We start from the raw sequence: 15,410 nt of genomic DNA on the forward strand, positions 1-15,410 counted from the left end.
TCTTCTTCATATTAAATAATATGATTTCTTTTTAATATGTTTTACTCATAAAGGGTTTTAATTATTTCTTGGAGTTTTACTATTTTGTAATATTTTATTTTGTTTTATATACTGTTAAGGAATTTTACAAATTTTATTTTGTTAGGTCACTAACTAACTTTTCCAATTATCAGATGTATTTTGGATCAATTATTGTGCACTGATAGCCTGGTCAGGGGATGTAAAATATTTCAACTATGAATCAGATAATCATAACGTTAACCAGTGAATCTGGGGGTAAAGAATTTAATTACCTCTCATTAGCTAATGTTATAATGAGGGACACTTGTATTAAAATTTCTCTGGATCTATCCCATTGGCTAGTTACAGTTCAGTGGTGTCGTTTTTCTTACATTATGGTATGTGGAGACAAGTATGATCAAAAATTAAGCAAACTCACTATTTTGATGGATACAAAAGTGAAATAAGCTATGGGTATGTGATATTGTATTTTATTCTTATTATTAGCCAATTTCTCCCTTGAGAGTTTCCCCAGCCACTCCTATGAATGAATATGGTAACCTGGTCTACTTCTGCTTCCTAAACTCAGTGTCAGTAGCCCAACAGGAATGTGTTAAGGCTGAAATAATGAACTGAAAAATCTACATTTTTATCCCAGGTACCAGTTTTATTTATTTTATTTTCATTTTTATAAATATTAAGAAGGGATAATTGCATGAAAGAAATACATAAATTTCTCTCTGTGTGTCAGTCTCTGTCTCTCTGTGGTTATTGAACACATCAGGAGTCTTCCTGTATCACTCTCTCTACCTTTTTTGTTATAAGGTCTCTCCCTGAACATGAAACTCAGCTTTTTGGTTCAGGCTGGAAAGTGAGGGAGCTGCTGAGGACCCACCTGTCTTCACCAGTCTTCCCAATGGTGTGGAGATGAGCACACAAGGCCATGCCCAGCTTTTACACTCATGCTGGAGGTTTTATCTCAGGCCTTTTTATTTTCATTGTTAAGTGCCCTTACCTACTGAGCTGTCTCCTAACGGGATTTCCTTGTTTTTCAGTGTGTCTCCTAACGGGATTTCCTTGTTTTTCAGTGTAACCATTTGTCTTGGTGTGATGAGAAATCACAAAGACAAGATTTATATATGAAAGTTACAGTGTTGCAGAGCCGCTTTCTTGTTCATCCCAGTTGCCCTGAACCAAAATAATCGCTCAAAGACTTATTAATTAAATAACTGCTTGGCCCATTAGCTCTAGCTTCTTATTGGGTAACTCTTACATCTTAATTTAACCCATTTCTGTTAATCTATGTATCGTCATGTGGCAGTGGCTTAACTGCAAAGCACATCTATCTCCGGCAGCGGAACCATGGTGTCTCCCTGACTCTATTTCCTTCTCCCAGCATTCAGTTCTGTCTTCCCACCTACCTAAGTCCGCCCTATCAACAGGCCAAAGCAGTTTCTTTATTCATTAATGAATGCAACACATAGACAGAAAGACCTCCTACACCCCTACAGTACTAGGTATCAACCAGATTCCAGAGTAGAATTAGATTGTCAGCTAAAATCAAAGTTCCACAGAAATTGAGACCGAGTTTGTCTTGTTCTGCTCCTCCCAGCCCCCCAGCTAGGAGAGAGCTTCAAGCATCATAGTGACAATATCTGTTTCTACTGGACATTCACTTGCCACAGTAATTACATGTATTGTACATATGACAGCAATTAAAAAAAGACCACTCATTTGGCAGTAAGAGATCAGGAGGACTTCCAGGAACAAGCAGGACTCAAACATGCAGCATAATATTGATTCTTTCAGAGTTTCTGTAACTAATGAATTTTTGTTATGTATAAAAAGTTTTCTGCCCAACAATACTACTGGCTCTCAAATCTTCATTTCATCTTAAATTCTGATTCTTTTTCTTTTCTTTTGTCATTAGGAATCAACTGTGAATTTATCTAAAAGTTCATTGTTAAAGATAAAATTACATACTTCTATGGTTCCAGCATATGCAGTGATGATGCTCAATCTCAGCATTCAGAAGGCAGAGGCAGGTAAGTCCCCAGAAGTTTGAGGCCAGCTTGTTCTACATCATGAGTTTCATGCTACCCAGGGTTACAAAGTGAGACCCTGCTTCAGAAATTTTTTCTCTGTGCATCTGTGTGAGGTGTATGTGTGTGGTTTCTGTATGGGGATCAGTAGTTTGTGTGCAAGTGAGTGTGAGGTAATTAGAAAGGCAAGAGGGAGTCCTTGGCCACCACTTTCCGCATTATTGGGGCAAACCTCTGCCTCTCACTGTACTGGAGTTACAGGCATGCAGCTTCTTAGTGCTGTTTGCTGGGGCTTTGGGTTTAAGTCCCCTGCTCACACAGTGCTCTGACCCTCTGAGCCAGTGCCTCAGCTCCTCAGAAAGATAATTCACTTGCCATTTTCTCCGTTGTGGAAGACACAAGTTGCAGGGCCATTGGGGCAGAATTTGGCCTGAGCCATGCAGAGACTTCAGACTACTTTTTTCAACAAGTTGAAAGTTTTAAATGTGATGCAACTTTTACAAGGACTTCTAGAAATTTTATCAAAATCAAAACCCCATTTAAAAGATGATAGTGGCTTACTTAGAGACCAAAATTTTAAAACATTGTTGAAATAATACCATCCTGCTTATGTTTGTGCTTTTTTTTTATTTTTTTTTAATTTATTTATTTATTGAGGATTTCTGCCTCCTCCCCGCCACCGCCTCCCATTTCCCTCCCCCTCCCCCGATCAAGTCCCTCTCCCTCATCAGCTTGAAGAGCCATCAGGGTTCCCTGACCTGTGGGAAGTCCAAGGACCGCCCACCTCCATCCAAGTTTAGTAAGTTGAGCATCCAAACTGCCCAGGCCCCCCCCAAAGCCAGCACGTGAAGTAGGATCAGAGACCCATTGCCATTGTTCTTGAGTTCTCAGTAGTCCTCATTGTCCGCTATGTTGTCCTTCAATAGAAGAATGGATGAAGAAAGTATGGAATATATACATATTAGAGTACTACTTAGCAGTAAAAAACAAGGACTTCTTGAAGTTTGCGTACAAATGGATGGAAATAGAGAACACTATCCTGAGTGAGGTAAGCCAGACCCAAAAAGAGGAACATGGGATGTACTCACTCATATTTGGTTTCTAGCCATAATTAAAGGACAGTGAGCTTATAATTCGCAATCCTAGAGAAGCTAAATAAGAAGGTGAATCCAAAGACAAACATATAGGCATCCCCCTGAATATTAACCTTCATCAGGCAATGAAAGGAAACAGAGACAGAGACCCAAATTGGAGTACCGGACAGAAATCTCAAGGTCCAAATCAGGAGCAGAAGGAGGGGGAGCACGAGCAAGGAACTCAGGACCGCGAGGGGTACACCCACACTCTGTTTGTGCTTTTTTTAACATCTAGGTAATTAAGTACTTTTTGTACATCTCTTGTGAAAACAGACTCAGGCTGTTTCTTTAAAGAATACATTTGAAAAAGGGTTTTTTTTTTACATGGAAGTACATCACTAAAACAAAATCAATTGTCAATCAATAAAATATTTACCTCTATGTATATATTCCTTTATCTGTAATTTAATTTTTTGGTGCCTTTAACTCTTTTTACTTTTTATTTATTTATTTTTTAATTTAATATTACTTTCCAATCACAGTTTTCTCTTCCACCCCTTTTCCTGCCCTCCCTCACCTCCCCCTCCACCCACCCCACATCCATTCCTCTCAATGGCTAAGGGCTCCCATGCATTTAGGCTACGCATAGCATCCTACCACAGGGAGCGGGCTTCAACAAGTTAGCTCATGCACCAGGGATAGATCCTGGTCCTACTGCTAGGGCCCCTCAGATAGTCCAAGATTCAGATTCACTACTGTCTCTCACATATGGAAGGCCTAGTTCGATCCCACAGAGAATCGTAAGTAACATTAGCATAGCAATAATGCTACTTATGTTTAAAAAGATTTCAGCATATTTATTGGTATTAAATATTTCTCATCACAATCTTCCTATACACCAACAATACCAGTAATCTCATTTACTAATTTGAGCTCAATTATCATGTGTCATGTGGTAGGAGCTGGAAATATAAATATGAATAAATCGGTTTACTTTTCAAAGACTGCAAAGTTCACTATGCCAGAAATATAACTGCATGATAAGCAATAAATAAAGGGCATGCTTTTGTGAAAATTGTTGCTACTTTTTACTTTTTATCACTGTGAACAAAGTGGTTGATATGGAAAACTTAAGAGTTTATTTGAGTTCACATTTTCAGAGGGTTCAGGCCATAGATTTTGGGGGAAAGGCATTTAGGAAGAACACGATGGCCGCAGAAGGTTGTATCAATGAAAATTCTACTTATATCAGAAAGCAGATGGGGAAGAGAGAGACCGAGATAGAGAGGGAAGAGAGAGAACAGAGACAGAAAGAGAGGGTGGCAAGGATACTGTGTATCTGAGGATGGACCAACTTCCTCCGCTCCCCTGCTGCTGACCTTTCTCCAACAAAGCTGAGAAACCAACCAATGAATCTTTCAATGTGTTAACCTTTGGAACCCACACTTCATTATACAAATCATATCTGGGACCTACTGCAACCCAAGCTGAGGATCAAGTGATATGGTACTGTTCTCCATATCTTGCAAGGTATATTTTATAAGCACTTTAAACGCAATCGTTCTGTGTTTACAGAGGCAGCATATCTTCTTAGAGCAAGAACTTGTACTGCTGTAATCCGCACTTCATTGTTTGATTACCTTATATTGCATCATGTGTTTCTTTAACTCAAGCTCCATTAGTCCTATTGCACCAGAAGGTGCTACCTAGTCGGTCAGTCCCAATTTTGCTCCCTCTGCCTCCCAGTTCTGGGAATCAGAAATGCATAATACACAGGGATGTTTTTATTATTTTCCTAATAGCCTCAAAATTTCTTCTTATATTCAGCCAAATTTTCAATTTGATATTGTGATCTCATGTGTTTTAACAAATAAAGAATGCCTTTTGCATTGTGAGAGGTTTAGGGCACAACTCAAACTAATTCGAATAGTCTTTCTACTGGCTAGGAAAGATTTCTTGGAGTTTAAATACACCTCCCTCTGTGGGTCACATAAGAGCCTTCACTATTGCCAATAACATTAAAGAGATCTTTCATTCTTCACATACAGCAGGACAGTTTAGCTATCCAAAGTCATATTAATTCACATGTATTTCTTTTTGCTTTATGTGAATTGAGATCATTGGGTTGGACTGCAGGCCTTCAACAATGTCTTCTGCTAACAGGATCCCAAAACTTAAACTGTGAGTTCAAAACAACCTTGTAAAACCTAATAGACGCCATTTATGTGGACTGTCCTGCCCCGAATTCTGTAAAACTCTTTTTCCAATGGCATCATTCATATAAAAGAAATGTGTTTGTTTTGTATTTTTTCTTCCCTTTTCCACATTTGTGGTAACCATTCACCCTTTATTTATTAATATTGTAAAACTGAGAGTAGACTCCTTGAACAATGGTGTGGCTACTGTGGCTGGAAAAACAGGAGATTTTATTTAAAAAGAGCAGCCACCACAGCAAATAAACTGCTTGTGAACTACACAAGCTGCCCAAGAAAGGTTTCGAAGTTATTTGACCTTGTATTTCCTTTGGGTAAACAGAATTTCAGGACATGAATGCCAACCATCGCTGACAACTTCTCAGAGTTTGCCTACTGAGTCCCCTTTCTCTTTGTGTCTGAGCTGAAACTTCTCTGGGGGCGGGGGGAACACAATTAGAACAGTCTCATGAAATATACAAGGCCAAACTCTTCCACCTCAGTCATATCATTTCAAGCTATTTTGACAAAATGAACAGAAAGGTTCTTTTTTTTTACCTCTTATCTACTTAGTTCTATTTTATATTTTAAGTGTTTTATTAATTTGATTTGTCATTTTCCTCTGGAATCAAGAAGAAATAAATTGGGCATGAAATTCAAACCTGTATGATAGAGCTGCAATAGTCTTGGGCCATGTAGCAAGTGGTTTTCCACTGGATCTCCAGCAGATAGCAGAAAGATGAGGTAAACTTCATTGGAGATTCAAGAAATGAATCTGAGAATTCTAAGTACTTCATCACCTATGGCTTTGAATCTTTACTTTCTTCTATGTTGACTACTTCTTAGAAGAAATTTCTTTGCAATTGTCAAGTACTTTCCTTCCTAATTGTATATTTATCTTGGTTCACTGCTTGAAATAAAAAAAGATCTACATGTATTTGAGGAGATTAATAGCATAATGTATGTATATAGGGAAAATTATAAAAAATTAGATATATCATTGTAAACTATATAATGGTCCCATAAAAATGACCATTTAACAACATCTAGATAGTCTGTAATGTGACTGTTTTTTTTTTTTTCCTATAACAGTGGGTACAGAAGTAGAGGCTGTTTTTACTTAGCTCCCTGTGGTGATTTGAAAATATTTACTTCCTTGTTTTGAGATCCTTTAGTACTTGGGCCTAGAAATAATTTCAATGTCTCATTGTTCTAACAAAGATGATGATGAGGAGGCTAGATAGACAGATAGTGAGATAGAGAGATATGAGATATATAGAGAGATAGATTTACCATGAAGGCATCTTGTGGAAAACACCTTGGCAGTTTATGAATAAGGGTGGTCATACCAAAACACCTTGCAAAATATAGCCTGAACTCATAAAGAATTATAAATACCATATTGTATTAATATACATACATATTAAAGAGACATAATCTACCATATTTCAAGTTGATAGTTTAAAATATATATTTTAGTTAAAACTAAAAAAAAAGTTGAATCACACCCAGACCACTGAATACTTGGCTTGTAAGTTATTATCTATTCATAAGTATACCTTACAAATAATCTAGGGAGACAGGTATTTCTTTCAAATGAATGTTGACATTTTAGGTGCTAAGTAATCTGAAGGTCTTCTTAACTGTCACACTCAACAGTACTAATATGAACATCCTTGATATTCTTTGTCTTCCTTGTAACCCATTAGCTATGTGTTATTGAGTAATGAGATATTATGATGCAAATCAAATATATTCTCTGTCCATAAATTATTTTATTAAGTACAACAAAGCTCTTTCAGCCCATTGTTGAAAGTGTAGCATACAGTAACTGGGGAACTGTGGCTGCATTGTGAGCTCTGAATTGATATTGAAAGAGGATGAACTAATTCAATAAAAGCCTTACTATATAAACTATTAAATATCTTTATATATATTATATTAATAAATAAGTGATATTCTTTAAATATCATTGAAAAGCCAAGTGACACTCTGAGCAAGTTTCTTAATCATATCCCATCCAGTAAAAACTAAATTAATTGAATTAATGAGTAGACAGTATATACTTACATTCCTTTGCAGGTTCTTAGGATGCAACAATACAACTGCTTTGATATTTTATATAGTTTTTGTGATTATACTAAATTTAATTCAGAGTTGGAAAATCTTTATTTGTAGATTCCTCATAATTGTTTAGGAATTACACTTATCTCTAGAGATTACTGACTCCCTTTTTATTAATCTATATGAATTAATAAAATCACCACATTTTTATTCAGTGTGTTGCTCTGAATAGAACCCTTAATTTAATGTCAATGGTGTTGGTAAAAGTGATCCTTCTTTTCCACTCTTAGGAGGAGATAATTCAGATTTTTCACAATTATGTACTATGCTAATTACTTTTAAAATACTGGCTGGTTTTTGTATGTTTTTTTGTGTTGTTTTTTTTAGTTTCCTGCATCCAAAAGTTTCTTCTTGTTTCTTGTTTGTCAAGTTTTTTAAATACTTATTTTTACATTCATGAATCAATACTGAATTCTGTCAAGTAAATATTTGAGTCTAGAAGTGATAGAATAAAGATTTTCTCTTTTACTGACTTCTTGAATTACACTAATTTTTGAACAGTGAACCAGCCTTTCTCATGTTAAATTTTCCTGATGGTTGCCATAACATATTAAATACTAGAACTAGAAAAAAATCATTCTGAGTTTGGTAACCCAGACCCAGAAAGACAAACATGGTACATACTCACTCACGAGTGGATATTAGATGTAAAAAAGGGATAACCAGACAACAATACTCAGCCCCCGAGCGGCTAGGTAACAAGGAGAACCTTAAGAGGGACACATGGATCACCCTGGAAAAGGGAAATAGAGATGAGATCTCCCAGGTAAACTGGGGGTGGGAAAGTGTAGAAGGAAGTGATGGAGAATAGGAAGATGAGGGAGTAGGATGGTGGAGTTGAGGGAGGGATGATAGGAGGACCAATGAAAGAGATATCTTGATATAAAGAGTCATTATGGGGTTAGGGAGAAACCTGGTGCCAGGGAAATGTCCAAGAATTCACAAGGATGACCCCAGAGAAGACTCCTAGCATTAGTGGAGAGGGTACCTGAACTAGCCTTCTCAGGTAATCAGATTTGTGAGTACCCTAATTGTCATCATAGAACTTTCAGTCGGTAAGTAATGGAAGCAGATGTAGACACCCACAGCCAAGCACTGGGCCAAACTTCAGAAGTCCAGCTGAAGATATGGAGGAAGGATTAAATGAACAAGGGGGAGGTCAAGATCATTACGGGGAAAGTAGTTGACACAGCTGCTAGAAGCTAAACCAACAGGTAGAGAGCGTGCATGGGACTGACCTAGACCCTCTGCATGTGGGTGACAGTTGTGTAGTTTGGTCTGTTTGTGGGGTCCATATCAGTTGGACCAGAACACATCCCTGATGCATGAGCTGGCTTTTTGGAACTTCTTCCCTATGGTGGGATGCCTCAATCAGCCTTGATGCAAGGGGGAGGAGTTTGGTCCTGCCTCAGCTTGATATACCATGCTTTGTTGATTCTCCTAGGAGACCTTACCCTTTCTGAATGGAGATGGAGGAGGAGTGGATGGTGGGTGGAGGTAGAAGGGAGGTGTTGGGAGGAAATGGGAGAAGAGGAGTTAGGGGAAACTGTGGTTGGTATATAAAATAAACTTAAAAATTTTAATAAAAAATTAAAATTAAAAAAGTGGCTTACTAAGCCATGTGACACTTGTTTAAATGAATGTTAATGGCTAGTTTATGGTTCTAATATGAAAAGCCAGGGAGCCATCTGTAGTTAGAAGAAAATTTATTATCAATTATTGCTACTGTAGCCTCATAATTTTATTAACTCTTTTGGAAGAGAAACCATCTTTTCCCTGGTGTGGGAGGTTTTTCTGTCTATGTGTTCCTTTTATTGATTAATGAATAAAGAAATTGCTTTGGCCTATAGCAAGGCAGAACTTAGCTAGGCAGGGAAAACTAACGCTGGGAAAAAGAAGGCAGAGTCAGTGAAAAGCCATTTAGCCCTGCTGGAGACAGATGCTGGAAATTTACCCGGTAAGCCACTGCCTTGTGGAGGTACATAGATTAATGGAGATGGGTTAATTTAAGATGTAAGTTAGCCAGAAATATGCTTAAGCTATTGGCCAAATGGTATTGCAAATGATACATTTTCTGTGTGATTATTTCGGGGCTGAGCAGCCAGGAACAAACAAGCAGCCTCTTACAACTCCCCACACTGAAGAAAGACTTGGGTAGTTCACATAGATATTTCACCATTTTGTGATAACTCCCTCCAGAACAAAAAAAAAAAAATCTGAAACTCTTTTTTGCAAAAGTTCCAGTATTCTAGCCCAGCCATCTTCATTTAAAAGTTGCCCAAATGATTCTTTTAAAAATCTTGTATATAAATGTGTATGGGGGCGTATGTGTAAAGAGAAAGAGACCATCAGTGTGAGAGTTCAGGGACATGGGGGATAAAGGGTACATGGGAAGAGTACACAGTCTGGTTTTTAATATAATCCTTTTAATGACAGTTAAATGACTGAATCATAGTAATTCAATTTATGTACCGGGTAATTTAATAAGTACTGGTTCAAGGATTTCTGTCCATGCTAAATAAATGTTTACATATTCATCCTTAAATGCCATTCAATCATAGTCACTTTCAGACAAAATTATTTCAAATACCTCGGAGTAGAAAATATAAATTCTATCACCAATCATACAATACATCAAACTTATTCATAGGACTTACATTCAGTGAGCAAAACTGTGTTGTGGCCTCAGTTTTAGCACTGAAGTAGAGGAAGATGTTTAGTGGGTCATTATTTTCACAGCTCATCAGCATGGCGAGCTTGGCCTTGTTTTTTTTTTTTTTTAATAAGGAACATTTTATTCACTCTGTAAAAATTGTTTCCCTCATTTCTTTATGTCTGGGTTGATGGTTAGTCGTTGAGGTTTAATGAGTGTAAAACATATCCTCGTTGACTAGAATTATAAGCTTCCCTTTGCAAGTCCTTGTTTAGCTTCAGGAAACCTTGGCTAACACTCTCCAGGAGAATATATTGCCATTGCTTTGGCTTTCATTCACTAAACAGCCCCATTAATTATTGGTAACTAGACCTTACTTCCTTGCAACTTTGCGTGCACCTGGTTTGCAGACAGGAGGTAGTAATGGAGACTGGGGAAGCACACCCAGACCTCACCACAGGCTAGAATACTGGCTATTCGTAGCTAATTTTATGTGTCTGTGGAAAACAGAGCTTTGGACTTGGACCAATTGAAGTTACTGTTTAATACCAATGTTCTTATACACAAATGCCCAACAAGAAAGCACACTTTTAAAAGGCTGGACAAATCAGCATTTAGTTGCAGTTGCATTCAAATAACTAAGAATTCATATGCTGGAGTTAGCATAAATTAACACATTCTCTCAATTTTGAGATTTGTCATTGAATTTGATTATTAATAGCATAATAGCTTTCTAGAAATTGTATATATGTGTATGTATTATGTATATGGGTTTGATCCACAGGACCCCATAAAAACTGACTTGAAGGTGTTTATATGTGATTCCAGGACTCAGAAGATGAAATTAAGAAGACAAGAAATCTAAAGCCATTCTCAGCTTCCTAAAGGGTAGAAGACAATGACACTGAACTACATGAAACACTCTACCAAGAGCACTATAAAAATAAAATAAAAAGTGAATAAATAAAAGCTAAAATAAACCTTGAAAGTATCTTCACTGAATGTTGATGAGCTACATGTCCATGTCACAATAAACATTTGGGAGAAGTCAAAGATTTCATGCCCATTTTTTTTTCCCCAGCAGTAAGTTTTGCTATACTCAGAAGTCTCGGCAGGGCAGTGGTTACTACTGAAGTCTTTTCTGAGTCTACGTTGTGTGAGCTCGCTTCACTAATATTCCCAGGTACCCATGGTGTTGTGAACAGTTGCAAAGCCATGTTTAACACCTGATGAGAAAGAAACAAACTTTCAGAAACAGATGCAAAGCGCATCCCTCCACTTCAGCTCCGGATTAGGTCTGGGGTGAAGATGCAGAGATGGGAGACAAGGTGCACTTATTAAAGTGGATGACTAGAGAGCACTTTTGAGTACATCTTTTAAACAACAGTAATTTAAGAACTCCAATTTGCAGCACAAAGGATGAGATAAACCATCCCAAACATACTTTCAGAGTTTCTATATGGTATCCAAGGGAGCTACTAGACTATTTCTGTAATAATAAAGCACATAATCGGTCCCAAGTTTATTTTACTTTTTATAATACCATAAATCAAAATGGAGTGACAGTTGATAAAATGATGGATATTGTGGGTGGGTATAGAGAACATGATAGAGATGGTTAAAGCCAAAGCAAAGCAGATTTTTTGTTAAAGAATTTCTCTATTGTAGATAGAACTACTTTGTTCTTAAGTCAAATAGCTTAACTCAAATAAAAGATCTGAAGCTATTTTAATTTTTCACCTAAAGTGAGAAAAGAAACAATGGTAAGAATGCTGTTTGGTTAGAGAAATAAAATCTATAGCATTTTCTCCAATTCTGGGCTCATTGCTGAAGAAGTAATTAGAATTTTTTCTTACAGAGGACAGAATTTAATAGGAATGTCACAAGATTTTTGCTAACTTTATCTTTCATTCGTAGTCCTTGTGGCAATTATTCCCAGACCAAACTGTGGTTTCCTGCACAAAATTATAGCCTTAAGCACAGCAGCCTCATGTTTACTACAGCCTCAGAACAATAAAAAATCAACAGCAGGAGAAAATATGTTTTATGCATTCAGTTAAGTTTATACGGAACTGGAAAATATCAACAAGCAGCATTGATAATTGTGTGATCCTAGTTTCTTTCCTAATAACTTGGAAATTGTCAACCTGATTAGAGAGGATGATTATTGGACATAGTTGTTGAGAAGTAAAAATAGCAAGTTCTGTATTAAAGATCTTCAAATAATAACTTGTGAACTATGATTGAAATTCCTTCTTCTCTTCCGTTTATATAATTACTTTTAAAATATTTAACTCTAGCTGTTTTCCAATGCAAAATAAAGGAAAAGTGATTTTTATCCGAGATAAATAGAAAATAACTTAAGCATGGGTTAAACCTAATTTTCTTAGTAGTTTGATTTAGGAGTTTTATTTGTTTAATATGTTTCAGATCCAAGAGCTGCCCGTGGGTGCTAGAGTGCACCAGTGCATTAACTATACATAAACAGCCTTACCTAGCTGCTTAGGAAAACAGAAATATCATCTCAGTTTCTATGGGACAAGAGTCTGTGGGGAACCTTGCTCAACAATTCTAGCTGAAGTCCACTTGCAGGCTGCACATCAAGAAGGCATATAGAGATGTAGGCTTTTCGGTTTTTGTTTGTTTGTTTTGTTTGGTTTTGTTTGTTTTAGTCTAGGCTACCAGTTCTGGCCCCAGAACTCTCACCCCTCAGCTCAAGACCTCAGTCCCTACATCTCAGGAAGCCCTTGCCACACACATTTCTCTACCCAGCTTTTTGATTGCCTTCACAGTGAAGATTGGCTTCCCCTAAGCCCAGTGATCTAAGAAAATGAAAGAAAGCTGCAGTGATTTTAATCACCCAGTTCCTGAAGCTACATTCCATGGTTTCCACAATGTTCTATAGGTCACACACACTCGCACCCTTCTGAATGCGAGAGAACTAAGACAAAGTAAATATGTATCAGGAAAGAGACTACTGAGATGATCTACAATAATCCAGTCTAAGCTTGAAAAGGATAGCACATGAGGACAGAAAGAATTCAAGTGATTATGAAAGAAACTGCAGGGTCATGCACAATGACAATTATAGAGTATGACTAGTCATACTTCTGTTCCTACTGAAATATTCTCGGGAAATATTGCTCAGACTAGTCAAACACAATTTGTCACCTTGAATGAGTCAAAGAATGCTAAAAATATTGAAAAACCACACCTCTGTGGTATCTGCCACCAGAGCCTAAGAGATCCGTCTGCTGAATGGATTAGTCCTTTAATGGCTTGAGAACAAGGGTATTATGAAGAGGTAAGACCTAGTTGGAAGAAATGGATCACTTCAGGAACACCTTTGGGGCCTTCATGCTGGTTTAGTCTTGTAACTTGCTTTGTTCAGGCCTCCTGCCTGTCATGAAATGACCCCTTCTCTGTCATGTCCCTCTTCCCTGATGGACTGACACTTCTAAAATCAAGTCATACGAAGTCACAGCTGATAAAAATAATACTCTCCTCTTACTTCACAACGCAGCCCCAAAGCAAATGACCATATTTAAGTGAGATACAAGGACGTCTACTCTTCTGCATGTATTTTATTACAGTTAATTTCTTGGATACCTTTCAATAATAGATCCTCTATCGTCATTGATTATTAAGTTTCCTTGTAAACAGGACAAATACACAATCTGTCAAATGAGGCTTCTGGAATTTTGTCACAGATTTCAGATGAAAATGGATGATGGGGTTATGGTGTAGTCAGTCCTGGAACTAGCTCTTGTAGACTAGGCTGGCCTCAAACTCACAGAGATCTGCCCGCCTCCCAAGTGTTGGGATTAAAGGTGTGTACCACTACACAAGAATAAATATTTCTAGCACAAGCATCAGGACTTGATTTTGAGCCTCAGTACTCAGATGGAGCTGAATGCAGTGGCAGATGCTTACAATCCCGGGTCTGGAGAGTAGAGGTCAATAGATTTCTCTGACTCTCTTATCAGCCAGCCTAGAGCAACCAATGAGCTCCAGAGTGGTGAAATGCCATTTCTCAAGAAAAAGATGAGTAGCACCTGAGGGAAAACACTCAAGGTTGTTGGCCAATGTGTGTATGTGTGCGCACTCATGCGCGCACACACACACACAGACACACAGACTCATCTAAAAATTAAAAAGAAACTGGGGCAGAGGAGACAGCTCAGCGAGTAAAGGGCTCACCACACTTGTGAGGATCTGGATCTGGGCTTGAATCCCTAGAACAGACATAAATGTCATGTGTGGCTAGCAACCTAGAATCCCAGCACACAGTAGGCAGAGAAATGGTCAATCACCCCCACACACTGACTACCTAACCTAGCTAGAACTGATCAGTTCTACATCCAGTGAGAGACCCTAACACAATAAGTCAGTAGAAGTGCAAACAATATATATACCTGATATGAACTCTGGGCCTTAACATACATGTACAGACTTGCGGATGCCTGTATATGTGCACTCTCACATGTATGCAAACTTGCATGTACATGTATGCACATTAAATACACAAAGAGGTGAAGTGGCACAAATGATAATTTCCTTTCATTTAAACTCTAAGCCAACATTGGTTACTATTCACCTGTAGGTTTTTAATGGGGTAGAATGATAATCTATAATTTGAGTTTAGTTCTATAGAAATGAAACCTCTTCAATGGGTACCAAATATACACATTACATGTAACAGAGATGATAAAAACCTATAAGCAAAAGGTGACTTTGTAGTTTCTCTAAGTCCTACTAAATGATTGAATTATTTATTTAGGACTTCTTTTTCAGAAAAAAAAAATGACCAAAAGTCCAGAATGTCCACGGCTATTCACTGAATTAAACAATATTCTACAAACTCTAGGACATAAAGATAAGAATATATAAGAAATGGTGAGGTCAAATATTTTATTTTTCTAAGGCCTATCCTTAGATAGCCAGGAATACAGAGTCTTAAGTTACAGACTTGATTTAAGGAGACACAATGAATTTAAGCCACCGAGGTTACAAACTGAAAAACAAATAAGAGCCTGAAAAGAGAAGCAACTGAAGGTGAGAGAAAATGGAGCATGAATTCAAAAAGCAATAAATGTATCACACTGTAGGTGAGAGAAAAGCAAAGAAGATCAAAAGTATAGGAGAAGAAACAAAAGGACAGAAAAGAGTTACGTTCCAATTCTGCTCAGTGTAGCAGGAACCTGAGCAGCATGTGACAGAGTACTAAATGCAAGAGACATACTCCACTCCACACACTGGACATCACAGAAGGGATGTTACTAAGTTCACCTTAGCAGCACGGACCCATTCAGCATCAGAAAAC

This window comes from Microtus ochrogaster, chromosome 19 (genome assembly GCF_000317375.1).
Source record: "Microtus ochrogaster isolate Prairie Vole_2 chromosome 19, MicOch1.0, whole genome shotgun sequence".
Lineage (NCBI taxonomy): Eukaryota > Metazoa > Chordata > Mammalia > Rodentia > Cricetidae > Microtus > Microtus ochrogaster.